Consider the following 12,188-nt stretch of genomic DNA (forward strand, 5'->3'; position numbering starts at 1 on the left):
TTTTACAAACTGTTTGCGGGCTTTCTTGTGCATCATCTTTAGAAGAGGCTTCCTTCTGGGATGACAGCCATGCAGAACAATTTGATGTAGTGTGTGGCATATGGTCTGAGCACTGATTGGCTGACCCCCCCACCCCTTCAACCTCTGCAGCAATGCTGGCAGCCCTCATACATCTATTTCCCAAAGACAACCTCTGAATATGATGCTGAGCACGGGCACTCAACTTATTTGGTCAACCATGGCGAAGCCTGTTCTGAGTGGAACCTGTCCTGTTAAATTGCTGTAGGGTCTTGGCCACCGTGCTGCAGTTCAGTTTCAGGGTCTTTGCAATCTCCTCATAGCCTAGGGCATCTTTATGTAGAGCAACAATTTTTTTTTTAGATCCTCAGAGAGTTATTTGCCATGAGGTGCCATGTTGAACTTCCTGTGACCAGTATAAGAGAGTGAGAGCGATAACACCAAATTTAACACACCTGCCCCCCTTTCACAACAGAGACCTTGTAACACTAACGAGTCACATGACACCGGGGGGGGGAAATGGCTAATTGAGCCCAATTTGGACATTTTCTCTTAGGGGTGAACTCACTTTTGTTGGCAGCAGTTTAGACATTAATGACTGTGTTATTTTTTAGTTATTTTGAGGGGACACCAAATTTACACTGTTATACAAGCTGCACACTCACTACTTTACATTGTAGCAAAGTGTCATTTCTTCAGTGTTGTCACATGAAAAGATATAATAAAATGTGAGGGGTGTACTCACTTTTGTGAGATATAGTGCGCTTATTGCGATTTTATTTTTACTAAAAATATGTAGAAGAATATATATTGGTGAAAACTGATGAAGAAATTAGATTTTTAAAAACATTTTTGGGGATATTTACTACAGGAAAAAATAAAAAATATTGTTTTTTTTTCTCAAAATTATCGCTCTTTTTAGTGCTTATAGCACAAAAAATAAAAACCACAGAGGTTATCAAGTACCACCTAAAGAAAGCTCTTTTTGTGGGTAAAAAGGACATCAATTTTGTTTGTGTACAATGTCGCACGACCACGCAATTGTCAGTTAAAGTGACACAGTGCCGTATCGTAAAAAAATGGCCTGGTCATTAAGGGGGTAAATCTTCTGGTCTGTAAGTGAATATACTTGTTACCTATGATCATGTCTGTCATTTTTAAAGCTGTCCCGCTATGTAAAAGATGTCCAGTACAAGGATCCGAATGGCAAGGTCATGATTTTTAATTATAAAGGAGAACTGCCCAGCCCAATGGACATTGTAATTTGGATTACAAGAATTAAATATATAAATAACACTGATTGGATTCTTGTTGGTCACTTTGATGGGTCCCTTTCAGAGGGTCAGCAACTTACACTAGAACCAGAGCGAATATCATGGAAAGGAGACAAGGTGAGTTACACCGGGGAAGCTGATCCAGAACTTATACAAGAAACATACTCGTTTTGACCCAAAAGCCCATCTCCAGAAAAAAAAAAAAAACCCTCCCCCCATCCTGTTCTTGGATGGCCAACATCTTCCCTGACTCATTCCATGGTGATTAGATGAAGGTGTCAGGTCTAGCTGTGTGGATATAAATGCCGGGATATGTTCTCATCACTCATTATAACTGAAGAAGTGGATAAACTACAAAACATCTTCTACATTACAGAACAAGTCCAGCTAAACGTGATTGACTACTATTATTACCTCCCCCCTCCTCATCACACAGACTGGGACATAGACATTTATAGAAGGACCCCGACTCCTGTGTACAGAATGCAGCAAGATCTCTGGCCTCCTTTGGTCTAATGAGAACTTCCAGGGCCAGAGATGGCTGACATCCTTCTGTATTTGGTGGGTTGTGAGGCATAGTGGGTGCAAAGGTATTAGATTCATTGGGCGCCAGACACTTCTTGAATGCAAAAGCAATTTTATTTATCTTAACAGAACTTTGAGAGAGGGGGTTAGGGCCAGGACACCCTTTGGTAGTTGCAAGATTATTTGGCAGACTCAGAGACTTCTACAGGTAGACAGCCATGCAGGGAAAGGCATCCAGCAAGACACCCCTTCTGCACGTGTAGGAATGCTGTCTCCTATGGCAACAGGCTTTAACACTTTCTAATACAAGGTGTAACAGTTCCTTCCCTTCCACTACAATCACTTCTTGTAGTTCTTCAGCCCACCGAGCTCCCAGTCTCTCTCACTAGACTAGATGATTCACAGCAACTGAATCCATTGAGCGACTCCAATCTTCACTGTAGTATCTTCTTCAAGCATTACCCCCGCCTCTCTGCTGGGTCCCTAGCTTGGCACTCAAGATACTTCTCAAGCTTATTGGTCCCTGGCTTGACACACAAGGCTGCTTTGCAAGCGTCACCGCCTCTGGCTGGGTCCCTGGCTTGACACTCACTGAAATTTTCTGATTCTTCAACATCTCTGGTTGGTGAGAATTCTGCTCCGGTACTTGCTTCAGCCACTCACTGTGGTCCCCGGTAATAAGATGGTTGGAGGGGGATTAGAATGCTTGGCAGTTTTTATTACTGTCTGTGCCCCGGTTAGGGAGACCCCCTCTCTATGTGTCCTGTTTACCATTATCATTGAAAGTGAAATTAATAGAAAATCCCACATGGGTTTTCCCCAGAAAAGTAATAGAGAGGGAATTTTCCAATGGGGACACTAGTTCTGGTGACCTGGGGTTCCCCAATGTATTCATTTAATTTGCAGGGGTTTACTGTGTGGCTATGAGACAGGAAGTGAAGGGAAATCTCCACAATGGGACACAGATGGCAAAAAAAAAAGATATGACAGGGTTACAATTCTCCCTTAAGCCGCGTACACACGTAGCCGTCTGTCCGACGTACTTAGTCTGGCGGACTTCTCGCCAGACTGTCCGTCGAACTTTCCGAACGGGCTACTTGCCCACACATGGCACTTTTTCAGCAGACTAATACGGCGTACTAAGTCCACCGTACTATCCGCCCTACTTTTGAAATGAACGGACTCGCCCACACACGCGGAGGAAAGTCCGCTCATTTCGAGCGGGTCTCCAGGTAGGCGGGGCCCGCGAAGGAGACGTAGATGGCCCCGCCGCCTGGTATGGACTTAAAGGGGAACCCCAACGCCGAAAAAAATCGGCGTGGGGGTCCCCCCCAAGTCCACAACAGACCCTTGTCCGAGCACGCTACCCGGCCGGCCCCCCCTGAGCCGTACCAGACCGCGTGCCCTCAACATGGGGGGTGCCTTGGGGAAGGGGAGGGCCGCGCGGCCCCCCCACCCCAAAGCACCTTGTCCCCATGTTGATGAGGACAAGGGCCTCTTCCCGACAACCCTGGCCGTTGGTTGTCGGGGTCTGCGGGCGGGGGGCTTATCGGAATCCGGGAGCCCCCTTTAATAAGGGGGGCCCCCGGATACCGGCCCCCCACTCTATGTGAATGAGTATGGGGTACAATGTACCCCTACCCATTCACCTGTAAAATAAAAGTACAAAAAAAACACAATACATACGAGATAAAATACTTTATTGCACAGCTCCGGGGGTCTTCCGTCTTCGGGGGTCTTCTCGCCGGACTCCTCCGCTATCTTCTTGTAGCTCTTTTGCTAGCGGAGGAGCCCGGCTTTCTTCCTTGCCGCCGGCCTCTTCTTCCGACTTCGGGGGTCTTGTCCCCCTCTTCGGTTCTTCTGCCGGGCCACCGCGCCTTCTTCTAGCTCTTTTAGTGGCGGTGGCCGGTCTTCTGTCGCCGCCGCCTTCCGTTCTTCTGTTCTTGTTTTCTTCTTCTTCAGATGTTGCCTCGCCGAGTCCTCCGCTCACAATGACGGGGAGCGGGCACGCGGCGACTTATATAGGGACAAGGGGCAGGGTCTTCGGTGGATGTCACATGGGTTCATGTCACATGGGTTGATGTCACATGGCGACAGTCCCAGCATCCTCCGGGACTGTGACATCGTAAGGGGGCGGGGTCACCATGTGACATGAACCCATGTGACATCCACCGAAGACCCCCCCTATATAAGTCGCCGCGTGGCCGCTCCCCGTCATTGTGAGCGGAGGACTCGGCGAGGCAACATCTGAAGAAGAAGAAGAAGAAGACAAGAACAGAAGAACGGAAGAACGGAAGGCGGCGGCGGCGACAGAAGACCGGGCCACCGCCTGTAAAAGAGCTAGAAGAAGGCGCGGTGGCCCGGCAGAAGAACCGAAGATGGGAACAAGACCCCTGAAGTCGGAAGATTAGGCCAGCGGTGAGGAAGAAAGCTGGGCTCCTCTGCTAGCAAAAGAGCTACAAGAAGATAGCGGAGGAGTCCGGCGGGAAGACCCCCGAAGACGGAAGACCCCCGGAGCTGTGCATTAAATTATTTTATCTCGTATGTGTTGTGTTTTTTTTTGTACTTTTATTTTACAGGTGAATGGGTAGGGGTACATTGTACCCCATACTCATTCACATAGGGTGGGGGGCCGGTATCCGGGGGCCCCCTTATTAAAGGGGGCTCCCGGATTCCGATAAGCCCCCCGCCCGCAGACCCTGACAACCAACAGCCAGGGTTGTCGGGAAGAGGCCCTTGTCCTCATCAACATGGGGACAAGGTGCTTTGGGGTGGGGGAGCGTGCGGCCCCCCCTTCCCCAAGGCACCCCCCATGTTGAGGGCACACGGCCTGGTACGGCTCAGGAGGGGGGGCGCTCGCTCGCCCCCCCTTTCCTGGCCGGCCGGGTAGCGTGCTCGGACAAGGGTCTGATGTGGACTTGGGGGGGACCCCCACGCCGATTTTTTTTCAGCGTTGGGGTTCCACTTTAAGTCCATACCAGGCGGCGGGGCCAGTGACGTTTCCTTCGCGGGCCCCGCCTACCTGGAGACCCGCTCAAAATGAGCGGACTTTTCTCCGGGCGGGAAAATTCCACTCATTTCAAAAGTACGGCGGACTGGCACACACGGCCGGATTGTCCGCCGAAATGCGAGTCCGGCGGGAAGATTGGAGTGCAACACGGCATTCTAAGTCCGCCGTACTTTCGGGTCAAAAAAGTATGCCGGAGGCTACACACGGGGGGATTGTCCGGCGGACTTGAGTTTGCCGGACTTTTCCACCCGCTTGTTTGATCGTGTGTACGCGGCATTACTCTATCCAAAATGGAAGAAAAAAATGTTTTGCTTATAGTTCTACTTTAAGAGCAACTGTTCCTAAAGTTTTCAAATGGTCACCGAGCACTATTCTATGAATGAATGTAATAAAGGACAGTATAGTAGAACATGAAATGCTATTTCAAAAATAAAGCTTATCACTACCAAAACTTTTCCCCCTCTGTGAAGCATGGTGAAGGTAATATCTTGGTTTGGGGCTTCTTTCCTATCTTTGGATATGAGCAGTCTTTTGTCACAGAGAGCCAAATGCTAGTAGGGACGGGGTGTACAGGACACCAGGAATTTGTCATGGATGGCAGTTATATTCCCTCAGTATTTGAGTTGTGGTCCCTTTAAAAGGGACAGTTTGAAGACATTGTTGAGTTCTCAGGGGTTCTCATCCATGTTGGGTGGAATGTTCCAGGGTAGTCTGGCTATAGAGGACTGACATTCAGCTCTCTCTGGATGGATAAGTCCTATTTGGGTTATAAAAGTGGTCTGTTGCATTGTAGATAAGAGAAGGGCTAAAGTGGTGAAGATTTCTGCAGGTTTGCTTCTAGGAGGGATGGGGGGGGGGGGGGAGGATATGGAGAGTAAGAAACTGATAAGATTATGGCCAGAGAGAGGTAAATGGGTGTTTGGGAAGTTGCATGAAGTACAGAGGTGTGTGTTTATTGCGTTAGTCCAAAGGAAGAGGTCGGGTTGAGGAGTTGGGAGGTAGCTGGGGTATAAACATTATTAGGGATGTTAAAGTCACCAAGAATGATATTGGGCATTTCAAAGAAAAGAAAATAAGGTAGCTGGGCAGAAAATTCATTAAGGAAGAGTGACACCAGTTGCAGAGGCAGATAAATCACAGCGCAGAGAACCCGGAGAAAAGAGAGGAATACAGGGAGGTTCAAATGAGGAGAAGGATAGAGAGGGAGGTGCAGGAAAGGCTTGACAAGTGTTTTATGGGAGGAGATGTTGTAGCCCCATATTAGTGCCCTTGCAACAACACAGTTGAATACAATTGTTTTTTGTTTTATTGTACAACAGTTACATTTTCAAGCTATTGGGGAAATCCCTCCATTCTTCTAATATCCAAGCAGTACAGAGGAGCAGTGGAAAAATCACGAAGTTGAGAACTGTCATAAAACTGCGTGGTGGAGGCGCATGCGCGGAAGCTCGATGGACGGACACATCCCCTGAGAGCTCCACACCGCTCCAGCCTATTATCCTCGCCGCACCTAACGCAAGCAGAGTATCGCCGAACCCCGGACACCGACCTCAGCATACAGCTCAGGGGAACCCCCTGTATGTCCGGAGGCTATGCTAGATGGGATTTATCCCGCCAACTTAACCCCGAAGCTCCGGCCACAGTCCCGGCCAAGATGGCGGCCGCCACGTCCCCGCGAGGCCTACCTCAGGATCCAGGCCAATCCATCGCCGATCCTTCAGGCTGGGACACACTAACTGATGGGTAGTATCTGTGAGTAACCCCCAGACCCCTTTGCTTCTCTCGCCCGCATCCACTGAATCTCTGCTGAGCAGAGCCCTTGATGGCCCCCCCCCTCACTCCCATGGATGATATCATCAACACCCCTGATCATCAGGGGGTCTGTTTTAACACTATCCCCCACTCCCCAAAATACTTTTCCTCACTGATGGACACCTTCTCCAAAATGTTAGCCAGAGGTCTGTCTCAAACTGCCTCACAAATCACATCAACAATACAGGCAGACCTACACCACCTGAGTTCCAGAATAGAGGCAATTGAATTTAAAACTGACCAAATGGCAGCTGTAGCCAACCAAAACACTGACAGGATCCAGGATCTACATGAACAACTGGACATTCCATATGCCAAATTAGACGATCTCGAAAATACATCTCGCAGGTACAACTTTAGGCTCAGAGGCCTCCCTGAATCATTTAAAGAAACAGACAAAGTTGTCCGCGCGTTCATCAAAAATGTGATTTCTGATATACCAGATCATCGCCTGGAGCTAGACCAGGCCCATAGAGCACTCCAACCACCGCCTACCCAGAGATATAGTGGTGAAACCACATTTCTTTGGAGTCAAGGAAGAGGTCATGCGCAAAGCCAGGGAAACGGAAAACCTCTCCATTCAGGGACACCCTGTCCAACTGTTCGCCAACCTCTCACCATACACGATACAAAAGAGGAGGTCGCTCAAAACCCTACTATAAATCCTGTCGCAGAAATCCATCGCCTACAGATGGTCATTTCCACTGTGTCTGAACTTCTCCTTCCAGAACAAGCCTAGGCCTCATCTCCCATTCACCTGCTGCAATGCCAGATGCAAGGAATCCGATGTCCACCCTCCTTCCAGCCCCATCAAACCACTATGGCACAAGCAGCAAGCCAAAAGGTCTAAAGAGAGGCGCCCACCCTAAGGCGGATTCTCCAATCAACCTATTGTTCCCCTGTCATGGCCTGCTCTATTCAAGCCCTGGTTATATGACTGTCCTAGTCATCTTCGCCCATCTTACACGGACTATGCACATTTTTGAGTATATCGCATAACGCTGTCTAAATTTTTTAATTATTTTTTTTTCATCGGCCCCTCACCCTGCCTCTTCTTTTTGGCGAAATGGCTGGAACGGCTGCACTTCGACTCCCAGAGTCCCAGAGTGGGTTCTTCCTTTTTTGCTGGGCCCACCCGAAGAATGTGCTCTGCCCCCCCCATGGGAATTTCCCAGGGGCGGGAGATCCTTGGGGCAGGGACAGCGGCTGTCCCTCCCCGTATGGGATCATTGAACCGACCTTTCAGCAACCTTATTTTTTGTTCCTTTTTATTTTTATTTTTACTATTATTAACACTTCCGCTATGTTTTCTGTATGCCTTATGTTTGCTCTTATGATTTCCGTTACTGTAACAACCTATGTGATTGTTAACCATGCTGTATCTGACTTATATTGTTATTCTTCCACAGGCTCGGCCTCTTATCTTCCCCTCTCCTCTTTCTTCCTTTCTCCCCATGGGACACCCAGCAACATAACCATTGACCCTCTGGTATCTCTTCGGAACCCGCGGTTCACCCCTCAGGAATCTTCCGCTCTCCTTCGGCGATCGGGGTAAGACTCGTAAGAATGATGCGCTTTCTCTCCCCTCTGATCAATGCACTCTGACATCACTTAGCCCTTGTACACACGGTCGGAGAATCTGTCAGAATGCGTCTTATCGGACCGTGTCGTCGGATAATCCGACTGTGTGTTGAATGCATCGGACTGATTCCGTCCGAATCTCCGTCCGACCCAATTTTCCAACATGTTGGAAATATTTCCCGACCAACTGGGCCGGACGGACCTAATCCTATCATGTGTAGAGCATTTTCATCGGACCAAGTGCCACGCATGCTCACATTCAAATTCCGACACGGAAGCGCTCGTCCAGGTAAAACGAATGCTCGTAAGCGATATAGCACATTCGTCACGCTGCAATGTTAAAAAATCATTCATCAAGCGCATTCTCTTGTTCTTTACAATGCTGCAAGAACCAACTTCTTTTGATGCTCCTAGTCACACACACTTCTCCCAAACGGATTTCATTACTCTTTTTTAACCATTTCAGCAATACAATTTTTTTTCTTTTTGTGATGTTTTTTTTTGGGGGGGGGGGGATTCCCTAAAAATCTCCTTTAAAGACACTGCTCATTTGTCCTTTTTTTTTACTTTTTATTTTTGGGTGTAAACTTACAACAACAACATTATTGTATTTTTTAAATTTTCTTTTTCTTTTTTAATATACAGGAGGTTGTTTAGTGTTGGTACCCCTTGTTCTTTATTTCACTTTGTATTTTGGAAATGTACCTGCCTGCTCACAAATAAACTGTACTTTTTGAAGGAAAACACATTACACAAGTATTTCATCAAACAAAAATAAAATTTATTTTGTTTGCTCGAAAATAAAACTAGGAACGCAGCACTGGAGAAACTTCTAAACTTTGGTGCAGCCTTTGGCCCCCAGGGCAGACATGACTAAATGAGATATAAAAAAATTGGTGGCCTGAGGAGTAGATATCTCAGGGAGAGAAGTCTGGTCCCGAAGTCCTAGAGAGCAGGAAATTCAGATGCTATTTCTGTCCCCAGGATGGTGATCTTGAAGAGGCTGCATCTTCTGGCACACCAGACTCATCCCAGGCCATCACTCTCTGGTCTTCCTTTGTGACTTCCCACCAGGCATCCTTCCAGGCTGTGGCTGGGCTCCTGTAGCTGGGGCAGGAGGAGAAGGAGGGCGTTGGTGGACCTCCTGGCTGCCACTTGCCACAGCCTCCCCCCGACTGAGGTCTTCCTGTGTATGAAAAGGGGACATAGTTTTAGTTTTTTGATCATCAATCACACCATTTTGTGCTCCTGGCTTTTGCTAATTGAATGTTACTAAATAGAACAGACTATCATTCTGACACCAGCATTTTTCTTTCCCGTCCCAATCATTTTTAGTCACTACTGTCTATTGAGATGTAAACCACTTTGAAAAATCTCAATTTACTGATCAATAAGAACATCTAGTTAACATCATTAAATGTAACACAAGAAATATGTTCAACAATGCAATACCTGTCTCAAGCTGGGCCCCACCACATGGTGCTCCCTGGAAGGCCCAGGTTGGACATCAGAAGCCTAAGCTGGGGGTGAAGGATGCCTTGGAGGAAGCCTGGAGAGTGGTGGCCTGAGTGGTGGCCTGGGTACCCCTTGGTCTACCAGAAAATGCAGCCTCGCAAAGTGCACCATCCTGGGGTAATAAACAGCATCTGGATCTCCTGCTCTCAAGGACTCCAGGTGCTTCTTTCTCTCCCTGAAATATGTAAGCTTCATGGCCACAATTTTGCAATTCAGATATGTCATGTCTGCCGTGGGGACCCTGATCTGCACCAAAGCAAGCAGTTTCTCCAGTGCTGCGTTCCTCTTTGATCTGTCATAATAAAACTTGTTGTGGAACTGCCACAGGCAGGGCATCTCCATGTAGAGCTCGAGGAATAGCCCCATAAAGTTGGCATTGGTGAATGGGTCCATTTTGTCTGCAAGACACAACACAAAACAAACCCTCAAATACTAATAATGCAATTAAAATCCCTCCTAATCTTGTCCCAACAGCGGCCTAGATACAAGCAGTCTAGTCTAGTGAAGCACAAAGATAAAAATGTTACCTTCGTTTCCACGTTGGCCACGTCCGTGACTCACACTCTCCTCCCAGATCATACGGACGATACACATGTGTGTCATTTTATATACAGTGCGCATGCATGAAACTCCGCCCACCCCTGACGTTCTTTCCAGACTATTCCCCGGCCCTTCGCTTCCCGCGCAGTGGGGAGAGCACATGGCGGAGAGAATGCAGGTGCGCAATAATAGTTCCACTAACGAGGAGGAGGGTGAGGAAAGCCCGGAGCCTGAAACGTCCCGATCCAGGAAGACAAGATTTAAGGCCTCAAATATGTCTTTTGGAGAGATGTTGGAGATGGTCGACATATTGAACAGGACCGACTATGATGGGAAGTATGGACCTTACCCAAACCCAAATATCAGAAAGGCCAAGATCATGAAGAAAGTTGTGAAGAGTCTTCTGAAGAATTTTGGGGTACGCCGATCCAAGGATCAACTGAGAAAACGCTGGTCAGACCTGAAACTGAGGGAGCACGAGCAGTACCTAAGGATCAAGTGTGTTCTTAAAAAAAGTAAGTAGTTGTCGTGTGTTTATATGATTATTCTTGCTTGCATACATGCTCCATGTGCTTTGATTTCATGTTGTGCATTTTAAAATGGCCACTTTCAAGATCATGGTTTCGTTCGTTCGTATGAAACATCGTTCTGCAGGGAAGTATTCCAGCTTAACAAAGTGGCCCCAATAATGTTCTCACCTTGTAACTCGGCCCAAAAACACAATTGTACCACACTTCCAAGCAATGTTTCAGATTCCTATTTCTGCCCTCTGTGTTCTAATTAATCTTTGTTTACATTCTCATAGGGGAGAGAAGACTCGGCAAGTATGAGGACACCAGGGACCATGAGGACACCAGGGACCACACCCCTCCCAAAGAAGGGCAACTTCCAAAAGAAGAAACAGAGGAGCAGGAGCAGGAGGAGGAGGAGGAAGAAGGAGAGATTGTGGAGGTTGGCCAAATTGTCACCACAACAGGTGAGTGTCGGAGAACACAGCTTCCGGTAAGCTCATCAATGTATATCACCATATTTGGATTACATGGTGTGTTTGTTTTTTTTTTTTCTAGGTGATGTGGAGGAAGATTCCCGTTTTACCAGTGAAAGTGCCCAGATCTTGATCGGGGAGATAATGGGGTGCAATAGGGATTTGGAAATTGTACAACAAAACATCAATGATGTTAAAAATAAAATGAAGAACATCATTGATGTTTTGGGGAGAGTGTGAAAAATAAAAAAACTAGATAGGGTTTTATTTTTGTTTTGTTTTTAAAAAATGTTGTATTTTGCATAGTTCCAAATTTGGAAGGTGCACAGAGTGTGTAAACACGTGCTATCTCCCATCATGGGGGATCAATGTACATGTTTTGTGGAAAGTGTCTGAGATGAAGGGGTTGCAGCCCCAAAGCATGTACATTGATCCCCCATGATGGGAGTTAGCACATGTTGACACACTGTGTGCATCTTCCAAATTTGGATTTTTCAGGGGTCACACCCCATGTGATGAAGGCAATATCAGCCCAGTTTGTACATACTCATGTCTGATATTGTCTTCACTTTTCCAAGTTGAACTTTGTAAGTTCCTGTGTTCTGTATTTTACGCTTTGATACATGCCTGTTTACACAAAAAGACAAGTAAAAAATAAATATGATTAAACTCGGTTTTGGATACCCAAAATCTCTTGGTTTGTTGTAAAAACCTTTACTAAACGCACATATGAATGTGCTTGTATTAAAAAGTTGCATTCTCAACAATGTGTGGCTTCCTTTTTCATTGTGCTTAAAATGTATTTGTAGTGAAATTTGAGTTTGTGCTGAGAAGGAGTGCGATTTACTAAAGGCAACTCCACTTTGCACTCCAAGTGCAGTTTCAGGTGTACTTTTGCAGTGCACTTGTAGTGCAAAGTGGATGTGCC

This window comes from Lithobates pipiens, unplaced genomic scaffold, assembly GCF_037356315.1.
Source record: "Lithobates pipiens isolate NorthernLeopardFrog02 unplaced genomic scaffold, aLitPip1_a1.2 Scaffold_3, whole genome shotgun sequence".
NCBI lineage: Eukaryota > Metazoa > Chordata > Amphibia > Anura > Ranidae > Lithobates > Lithobates pipiens.